At 48.6% G+C, this 10,128-nt stretch overlaps 1 protein-coding gene across 2 annotated transcripts in view; it reads right to left on the bottom strand.

Moving 5' to 3' along the window:
* NPL (N-acetylneuraminate pyruvate lyase) overlaps nucleotides 1-1,327 on the bottom strand; it is a 36,039-nt gene extending 34,712 nt beyond the window's left edge. The window contains exon 1 of one of the 2 annotated variants that reach the window (XM_055319544.1): nucleotides 1,260-1,327. The gene's annotated coding sequence lies outside the window, so the exon portion shown is untranslated. The remainder of the gene's footprint in view (nucleotides 1-1,259) is intronic. The other variant, XM_055319545.1, reaches the window with a different exon arrangement.
* Nucleotides 1,328-10,128: the final 8,801 nt, after the last annotated feature.

A 10,128-nucleotide genomic window follows, 5' to 3' on the forward strand; every position in this document is an offset into this window, starting at 1 on the left:
CAGAAACATAGAGCCTGTGGGGGTGTGGGTCAGAATTGGGAATGATTGCTCTAATCCCCACTCTCCTCCATCAATCCACAGACTGCCCGGCTAATCTCCTGGCAGCACAGACATTTCTGGTCCTGCCTTTGCCCTGCTCAGAAAGGCCAATAACTTCCCCCATGGCTCCTGTAGGAGAAATAACCAAACTCACTGATCTAGGTCTCCGTATAGATCTCTTCATGCCTGAATGCACCCGCTCAACTGATCGCAGTTGCTCCTCCCTACCTTGTCTGGCCTGCTTCTTTTCTCCTGAAGCGCTCTCATCTGGAATGACATCTCCCACTTCAGGCCCTCGAGGCCAGCCAACTTTTAAAACTCACTGGAAAGCTAGCAAACATTCCCTGATCTGCCAAGATAATTTCTTATTCCTCAAACACTTGCTTTTCCTCAAAAACTGCATCAGTTATTAGGCTCTTTACAAGACAAGCCACCAGGGGGCAGGAACAGCTTCAAAAATCTATCTTTTTGCACAGAGCAATACACTAAATGAGCAAAAATTTGCTGATTCTGTGGACACTGAAACTCCAGGAAGAGAAGGGGCAAAAGGTCACAACAACGGTAACAGATAATGGTTGCTATTTTGTAAGTTTGAATTTTAAAGAAACTAGGTAATGCCAAGCTTTAGTATTCTTCATAGTGTGTATCGGAAGCAAATAGAATGTTCTCCAGCCTAAGGCTTGACGTGAATTTTGTATGTTAACACTGAAACGCTGGGAAGGGGCTATTACTCTCGAAATCTTGTACCTCTACTCACAGAAGACACTTAGTACAAAGAATTCAAGTTGCCTAAGTCAAATCTTCTTAAAACGACACAGTCAAAAAAAAAAAGTCTCTTGGGGGAAAAGGATGCGGTTCTGGGTATGGTGTATGACTCGAAAACTACATGGAGAGGAAACAGAAAATGGAGAAACTAACGAAACAAACACAGAAAGAAAACCCAGAAACACAAGCAAGTCCCCAGGGACAGAAGGGGACGGATCAAACGCCGTCGCTCAGGCGGTTCCGCTCCACCGCTGCCTCCGGGCTTTTAGAGGGAAGGAGCCCTCGAGAGAGCGGCGCGGTCCGGGAAGCACCCGGGCGGGGGAGCGCCGCGGCCCAGCCGCTCGGCCCTCGCCTCCTCCGGCCCTTCTCGCCCCCTCCCAGCCCCGAGTCCCGTCCCGCGTCCCTCGGCCCCAGCCTCCCCGGGGCTGGCTCTCTGCGTCCCCCGCCGCGCTCACCCGCCGCGCGCCCGTCCGCCGCTCCCCGCCGCGCCTCTCCCCGCGCCGCCGCGCCCCTCCCCTCCCCTCCCCTCCCCGCCGCCGCCCCGCTGCGCCCCTGCCCCCGCCCCGCCGCGCTCCTCCCCTCCCCGCCGCCGCCCCGCCCCCTGCCGCCCCCCTGCCCCCGCCGCCGCGCTGCGCCCCTGCCGCCACGCCGCGCCCCTGCCTCCTCCCCGCTACGCCCCCTGCCGCCCCTCTGCCCCCGCACCACCCCGCTGCGCCTCTCTTCCCCGCCACACCAGGTGCCCCCGCCGCCCCGCCCCCGCTGCGCCCCCTGCCGCCCCACACCAGGTGCCCCCCCGCCCCCCCCGTGCCCCTGCTCCCGTCGCCGCCCCGCTGCGCCCCCTGCCGCCCCGCTGTGCCCCTGCTCCCGCCGCCGCCCCGCTGCGCCCCTGCCCCCCGCCACGCCCCCCCGCTGCGCCCCCTGCCGCCCTGCTGTGCCCCTGCTCCCGCCGCCGCCCCGCTGCGCCCCCTGCCGCCCCACACCAGGTGCCCCCGCCGCCCCGCTGCGCCCCTGCCCCCCCGCCACGCCCCCCCGCTGCGCCCCCTGTCCCGCTGTGCCCCTGCTCCCGCCGCCGCCCCGCTGCGCCCCCTGCCGCCCCGCACCACGTGCCCCCGCCGCCCCGCCTTGAGCCCCCACGCCGGGGCCGGGGCTGCGGGCCCCCGAGACCCTGCGCACGCGCGCGGCTTCCCTTCCCTCCGCTCCCTGGACGGCCTGGGGGGAGCGCTCCGCGGTTCCCGCCGCGCACGGGGCCGCGCGCCCGGATTCCGGAGGCAAACTGTCTCTTGTCTGCTGCTCAGCGGGTCCTCCCGCGGGCGGATGCCCCCGGGCTCCTCTTCGCCTTAGCTTCTCCCCGGGCCCCGCAGCAGCAGGCGGACGGCGGCTGAGGGCCTTGCGACGGCTGCTGTTCGGGAGCTCGCGGAGCCCCTGCGCGCCCCAGCCCCGCCGTGCTCTCAAGCTCAGAGCGGGGACGGGGATGAAAAGCGGATTAGCTCCTAAAGCGGTAGCTTTCCGGAATATTCTGGAGAAGAGCTGAAAGAGTTTTGAAAGGGAGGAGTCATTCTAAACAAAAATTACTCCTCTACTTGCAGGAGTGTCAAGAGTTTATTTTCTGATATCGTGTGCTTATTGCTAATAAATCAGAAACACAGCCATAAGCAAGGCTTCAGCTCCCTCTTGCTGAGGTGAATTAACCTCAATTTTCCGTAAAAGGCAGTACCGATGCTTAATTTCATTTAGCAAGAATAAATTTCCCAAAGGTCCTTCTAGTTCGCAACGTGCTTTAAGATCCATTAGAGAAGTTCTTTCATTGCACACAGCTCCAGAAATTAATTCATTTATCAATTCATAAAACAATCGTTTGTGGTGCGTACTCGTCTTTAAGTTCATATTTTACAGTTGGGGAAGCGTCATCCCGTTCAGAGATTTAGAGAGTTTAAAGTCATTTGCCAAAGGCCAGCGTGCCTGCGAGTAGTTGAGTGGTATTTGGATTCCAGTAGTGTGAGAGATGATACTTTCTTTTTTAAATGAATTTTATTTATTTAGTCATGAGAGACACAGAGGCAGAGACACAGGCAGGGAAAGAAGCAGGCTTCGTGCAGGGAGCCCGATGTGGGACTCGATCCCAAGACATCGGACTCACACCCTGAACCAAAGGCAGACGCTCAACCGCTGAGCTACCCGGGTGTCCCGAGATGATACTTTGTTTTTTTTTTTTTTTTTTTTAAGATTTTATGTATTTATTCATGAGAACACACAGAGAGGAGAGAGAGAGGCAGAGACATAGGCAAAGGGAGAAGCAGGCTCCATGCACCGGGAGCCCGACGTGGGACTCGATTCCGGGTCTCCAGGATCGCGCCCTGCGCCAAAGGCAGGCGCCAAACCGCTGCGCCACCCAGGGATCCCCCCGAGATGATACTTTGAACCACTACTCTATGTTATCCTGCAAAAAAGGAAAGAAAAAGGCCTAGGTATATCTCTTTGTCTTGTAAGGTTGATAAGAATATTATATCCTACTGGGAAAAGGTTAGTAATTTTTTTTTCAAAGTCACACTTTAGGGGATCCCTGGGACATTTACTCCCTTCAATTCTCCTTTTTTTTAAAAAAAAAAATATATATTGAGGTTCCACATCATATTGTGTTTCTTACAATTCAAGTTTGAAACTCAGTGATGTGAGGAAAAGAGCTTGGGGGATACATGGTCCATCCTGGGAGCCGGCAGTGTAGCCCTATTGCAGCCTCCTGAACTGGCAGGGGGGAAAAGGTGGTTCCCTAGAAGGGTTCCCCCTCACCTTCGTGTAATGATGCTGAAATGTTTGAGTACCAATCCTAGTGTATGGAGGGTACTCCCCATGCTAAGAAGGAACAGTTCTCTGACACCAGCTGGGTGTCCTCCAATTTAAGACAATTCCGATACTATCTACTCAGAGATAGCATCAGATTCCACAGATTAAGGGTTCAGTCCTACAAGTATGCCCTCCCCACCCCACCCCTACTTCAGATGCCACATCAGACCCAGGCTCTTACCTATGCTTCCGACCCCCTGGCCCTAAACCAGAGGTTCCCATGACCCCTTCTTTGATTAATTTGCTACACCAGCTCACAGAACTCAAAGAAACATTTTACTTACTAGATCACTGGCTTTTATTTATTTATTTATTTAAAATATTTTATTTATTTATTCATTCATGAGAGATACAGAGAGAGAGGCAGAGACATAGGCAGAGGGAGAAACGGGGATGTGGGACTCAATCCTGGGACCGCAGGATCACATCCTGAGTCAAAGACAGGCGCTCAACCGCAGAGCCACCCAGGCGTCGCCATCACTGGCTTTTATATAAGGATCTGATTTGGGAATAGCCAGGTAGGGGAGATTCCTGGGGCAAGGGATAGGGAAAAGGCTCATAGTTTCCATGTTTTCTCTGAGTACGAGTACACCACTCTGAGAATCTCCATATTCACCAACTGGAAGCCCTCTGAAAGCCCTCCTTTTTGGGTTTTTATGGAGGCTTCATCACATAGGCATGATTGAATCACTGGCTATTGGTGATTAATTCAACTTTGGAGAAGGTTGGGGGTGGAACTGAAAGTTTCAACCTTCTAATCACAAGGTTGGTTCTCCTGGCAACCAGCCCCCATCCTAAGGTGCTTTTCCAAAGTCACCTTATTAACATAACAAAAGACATTTATTGCTCTCATCTCCGAAAATGCCAAGAGTTTTAGGAGCTCTGTGCTGGAAATGGAAGACCAAATACACATTTTTTTTAAAAAAATTATAAATCACAATATGACAGTTGTTCTTACCAGAAAAGAGGAAACGGATTGTAGACAGCCAGAATATTGCTACACTGGGGAACACTCACGAAGGAAGGAGAAGGTAATTTGGATCTTGGAAGTGTTGCAATCCATGGGTGGGCCTGAAAAAGTCCAGAGGTGAGCAAGAAGAGTCCTTTGCATTCCTTGTAAAGACATAGCATCAAGTCATAGGTATGAGAATTACTCCTGGAAATTCTGATTGTGTAGGCATGTCGATGGGGCTGATGGAAAAGCAGAAGTTTATTTTACATCAAAGTCCAGAGATATTTAGAGCAGGGAGCAGGCCCTGAGGACAGATTGCTGGCCCCCAGACAAAGACCCTTCCCTTTTAGGGTTTTATTTCTGCTGAATGCCAACTAGTAGAGTGACACCTCTTGAGGATAGAAAAGTCCTGTGCAGAAGCTGGGTTTCAGAGAACCGTTTTGGGGTCACAGGAAGGGATAGTTTTGAGAGCAGTCAACTGTCTCTTGACCTAGCCCTTTGATGAACGCATATTGGGTTCCAACATAAAGGGAAAAATAAACAGGACATGCACTTCCATATGTGGCATTCTTAGCCTGGGATCTGTGACTACAGGTTTTTATTTGTAATAGTAATAATCTAAATCTTAACAATACTAATCTTTATTAAGATACTATTCAATACGATACAATTCACCTATTTTTAGCAAATTTTATTATTCTTTTTTTTTCAAATTTTATTATTCTTTACTGTAATTTCACAGAGTTGTGCAGCCATTGTTGCAATCAATTTTAGAGCAATTTCATGTTCCCCCAACAACGCGTATAGGTAGCAGTCATTTCCCCTTCTTCTCCTCCCCCTGGCTCTAAGCAACGGTGAATCTTTCTGTTTTTATAGATTTACCTGTTCTGGACATTTCACCTAAATGGAATCACACATTATGGAGTCCTTTGAGTCTGGTTTCTTTCTTAGTGTAATATTTTCAAGGTTCGCAGCAGGAATCAGTACTTCATACCTTTTTATGGCCAGATAATATTCCATTGTATGGATATACCACATTTTATTCATTGGTTGATAGATACTTGAGTTATTTCTGTTTTCTAGCTATTATAGGTAATAATCCATAATTATTATGGATTATTAAATAATCCACTATTGTGATGGCAGATTTTAGATCTCTTGGAATATTGTGGTATCCTTTTTCCAGTGGAGTTAAGTCCTTACCAAGGTCTGGGCTTTTGCATGTGCCCAGGCTGCTCTGCTTCAGGCTGACAGCTACTCATTCTTCAGATCATGGCTCAAATGTAACCCTCTGGAGAAGTTCACTTGCACAGACCCTCCTTTTGGCACCCAATGCTCTTCCTTCCTATCACAAGTCAGTAGTATGTTTAGTTCTCCCCATGAGGTGCTAAGTTTCTTGAGGACAGTGATCTGTTTTTTCTCTTCCTTGGGACACATATAGTGCCTGCAACATGGTAGGCACTCAAAAATAGTTGAAATAACACGCAATGCAGAATGAATCTTGATAGGTGAGAGCAGTATCCTAGCTCTGTTGCCTGAACATAGACTTTTGAACTGATGGGAGGAGGGTACCTCCTTGTTCACTGGTGTTGATACAAGATTAAGGACCCCCGTGGCCAAAAGGGATGGTGTCGACACAGAGAATGAGACCTAGGGAGCACTGAGGACACAGGAGCCAGATAAAGAGGACTGTAATACCCCTCTGAGAGCAGGAAGGTGGGATTCCTGATGTGGAGGAAGTCTGGAGGAGGTTGCCTTGTTGCTGACTTTGAGACCATCTTTCTGAATTGTATCTATGGATTGGAATGCCAATGGGCTACCCACGTTGATTTATCATCTCCATAATAATTGGAAAACCTTTTGAAAATTTGGGCCTAGGGCATGTGGATGGCTCAGTGGTTGAGCATCTGCCTTCGGCTCAGGTCACGATCCCGGGGTCCCAGGATCGAGTTCCGCATCCAGCTCCCTGAGCCTGCTTCTCCCTCTGCCTATGTTTCTGCCTCTCTCTGTGTCTCTCATGAATAAATAAATAAAACCTTAAAAAAAAATTTTGTTGGAGTTCAATTTGCCAACATATATCTTAACACCCAGTGCTCATCCCACCAAGTGCCCCCTTCGGTGCCCATCACCCAGTCACCCCAACCCCTGCCCACTTCCCTTCCACTGCCCCTTGTTCATTTCCCAGAGTTAGGTGTCTCTCATGTTTTATCACCCTCACTGATATTTTCACTCATTTTCTCTCCTTTCCCTTTATTCCCTTTCACTAATTTTTATATTCCCCAAATGAATGAGACCATATAATGTTTGTCCTTTTCTGATTGACTTATTTCACTCAGCACAATACCCTCCAGGTCCCTCCACGTTGAAGTAAATAGTGGGTATTTGTCGTTTCTGATGGCTGAGTAATATTCCATTGTATACATAAACCACATCTTCTTTATCCATTCATCTTTCAATGGACACCGAGGCTCCTTCCACAGTTTGGCTATTGTGGATATTGCTGCTATAAACATTGGGGTGCAGGTGTCCCAGTGTTTCACTGCATCTGTATCTTCAGGGTAAATCCCCAAATAAATAAAATCTTAAAAAAAAGAAAATTTGGGCCTTGTTTGATGACTAGCAAGGGGGAATTATGAGGATGCCATAGTTTGAAGACAGAAGAGGAAGTTAGTAATATTTATTTTGCTTGGCAGGGCTTCTTTGACAATATTAAAATACTTACAGAGGCAAACCTCCTTTTGAAGGATGTTCAGCCTGTATTAGGTATTGCCTACATGAACATTAGGCTGTTGGAAAGCACACAAGTGAGGCTTGTTTTACTTGTGACAGTACCCTGTAAGATTCTTCAGGGATCTCAGAGAGAAATAAACCTGTCGTCAAAAGCATCCCAATGCTCAAGCAGCTCATATTATGAATTAGGTGAAAACTCACCACTAGGTGACAGTCTCTCAGCAGAAATTGCTTTCTCAGTTAATGACTTTTCCCCCACTGAAAGTTTCTGGGAATATCAGTAAAAATAAAAACATTAGGTAATCTTTTTCTGACCCCATTTCCGTATCCTGTTTTTCCCAAAAATTGGTAGAGCTGACATCCTCCATTTTAAACATTCTTCTTCAATTTCTGTCTCAATATTAAAATAATGAAAAAAATGATGTGTGGAAACAGAAATCAGACATAGAAAATTCAGTCCCCCGTAAACGAGTTCTTTGGGTTTTGGAGATAAATATGGCTGTAAGAAGAGTACTCTCAGTGGTCTTGACTTTTTGATGTGTAGGGAATACTTAAAAAAATCTGGTTTAGGTTTAGTTTATGAGGATTTTGTCCCTGACGAATATAACTCTATGCTTCCTTTCAGCATTTGAAGTGAAGATGGAGCCCTTAGGAGAAATATATTGTAGCTCATTTATGAAGAACTTTCATTTTATGTCCTTCCTGAGTGAAGGAGAAACTCTCTGGAGCGCGTTCAGTGAGGTAAGTGCAACTTGAAATTTCATTTGCTTCCACCTGAGGCTGCTTCAGTTTTGGGTAATAGCCTAGTTCCAGCACTAACAGTCTGGGTTCAGGGAACTTGGGGCGCCTCCTGTCAGCCAGTAGCAGGAGGCCAGAGCTCAGATGGCTTCTGGAGGGGGCACGGGGGCCTCACTTGTGCCCAAGCCATCTGGGCGCTGTTGTCTTGGACTAGAAGACTCTGCTTCCCCTACGTCCCCCATCGACCAGGTCCTTCTGAGCCTACCCAAGAGTTCCCACAAGTTATTCTACAGTCTCACTCTTATTCCTATTCCTGTGCTCCATTTCTCAGCTTAGGTATCTTAGTTACCGTGAAACTATGTCAACTCTGAAAGAAATGCCTACAATCTATATTTGGCCATACTTTTAAAGGTGGGCCAAGTAGGTTAAAAAAAAAAAGCAAGAAAGAAAAGCGAAGTACAGAACAGTATTTATTCGATTCTTCCATTTGTACTAAACAAAAAAAAGGTGCACGTAGAAACGTACCTGTGTGCGTAGGTATGTTGTCTAGAGGGATTAACAGTGATATTCAAATATTTAACAACTGGGTCAGCATTGGGAAAAGGGGTGGCTGCTGGCTTTAGATCTGGAAGCATGCTGAAGATCCTCAAGGATCTAAGCTTTAACTCTTCATTTATTTTTATTTTTTATTTTTTAAAGATTTTATTTATTCATCAGACACACACACACACACACACACAGAGGCAGAGACACAGCAGAGGGAGAAGCAGGCTCCCCATGGGGAGCCTGATGTGGGACTCGATCCCAGGATCTCAGGATCACATCCTGAGCCAAAGGCAGATGCTCAACCACTGAGCCACCCAGGTGCCCCTAAGCTTTAACTCTTTAATGATGGGTTGCAATTCAGGGGGGCATCACTCCAGGGGCTTCAAGCAGCAGCTGGGTACCAATCTAGAGACTCTTTAAACGGCTCAACAACGTGTGGTTATCCTAGTGGATGACGACAGCTCTCAGCCGTTTCTCCTGGAAGTGGGGGTGCTCAGGGGTTGGAGAGACTTCTTTTTCACTATGCCCTTTAGTACTGTTTGAGATGTTTTGTTGTTGTTTGAATTCTATTCAGTCATGTACTCGGAGATCGAATTTAATTTTGTTTGGCTCGGGGGATGAGTCTTATTTTTAGCATTTGGTTCTGGACATTTCTGTCGAGTCATCCGACTCCAGTCTGCCTACAGGCGCAGGGCTGCTCTCTTTACTGCTGTCCTACAGAAGCCCTCCCACCCAGGGCTTTGCTTACACCCCTCTGCTCACCTGGCTGACCCCTTTGCACCCGCGCCGTCTCCACCCCCAGTCCTCCACGTGGGTGTCTGAATCAGTCTCCTTTGGTTACTTATCCTGCATCTCTTGTCTCTGCACCTCACCAGACTTCAGGTCCATGACTAGCTAGGAGAGATGTTACTCCGCCTATTCTCGCGGACAGACAATAAGCACTTTCTTGTGTTCACACAACTCTTGTGTCTGCAGCACCTGCACTTCCCTAAGTTTTGTCTGAGCATCAACCTCAATGGTACTGGTCATTGTAACCATGGTAATAACTCACATTGCATTGTTGTGTGCCTCCGTCTGCTAGTGCAGAACCACCCCTGCCTCCGTGTCCTGCCGGCTGTGTCCAGGAGGCAGGGTGGCACAAGCAGTGGGCCCCCTTCCATCCTTTCCTGTTAAGCTTTGAGCTCCTTGTTGGTGTCCCCTGCTGTGAAGCCTCTAGGGGACAGTGTCTCGTCTCAGCCACTCAGCCAAGGTGGCTCGTGCCAAGTGCCTAAAGGTGTGGAGAGAAGCCCTGTCTCTTCCTGTCACCCAGGATGTGCCTCTGCAGGGCTCAGGTTTGAGTCTATGGAGCCAGGGCAGGGAACCAAAGAAGGAGACAAGGCATTTCTGGTTTCCCATCCTGCTTCCCCACCCCAAGCCTAACCCTTCCTGTCCTCCTTTTCTCCACCCAAGGCTGTCACAAAACCATCTTCAAGCAGTGGCTTCCTTGAGTCTAATCAACTCCTAACCAGGTCAACTGT

The sequence above is a fragment of the Nyctereutes procyonoides genome, unplaced genomic scaffold (assembly GCF_905146905.1).
Source record: "Nyctereutes procyonoides isolate TBG_1078 unplaced genomic scaffold, NYPRO_anot_genome, whole genome shotgun sequence".
NCBI lineage: Eukaryota > Metazoa > Chordata > Mammalia > Carnivora > Canidae > Nyctereutes > Nyctereutes procyonoides.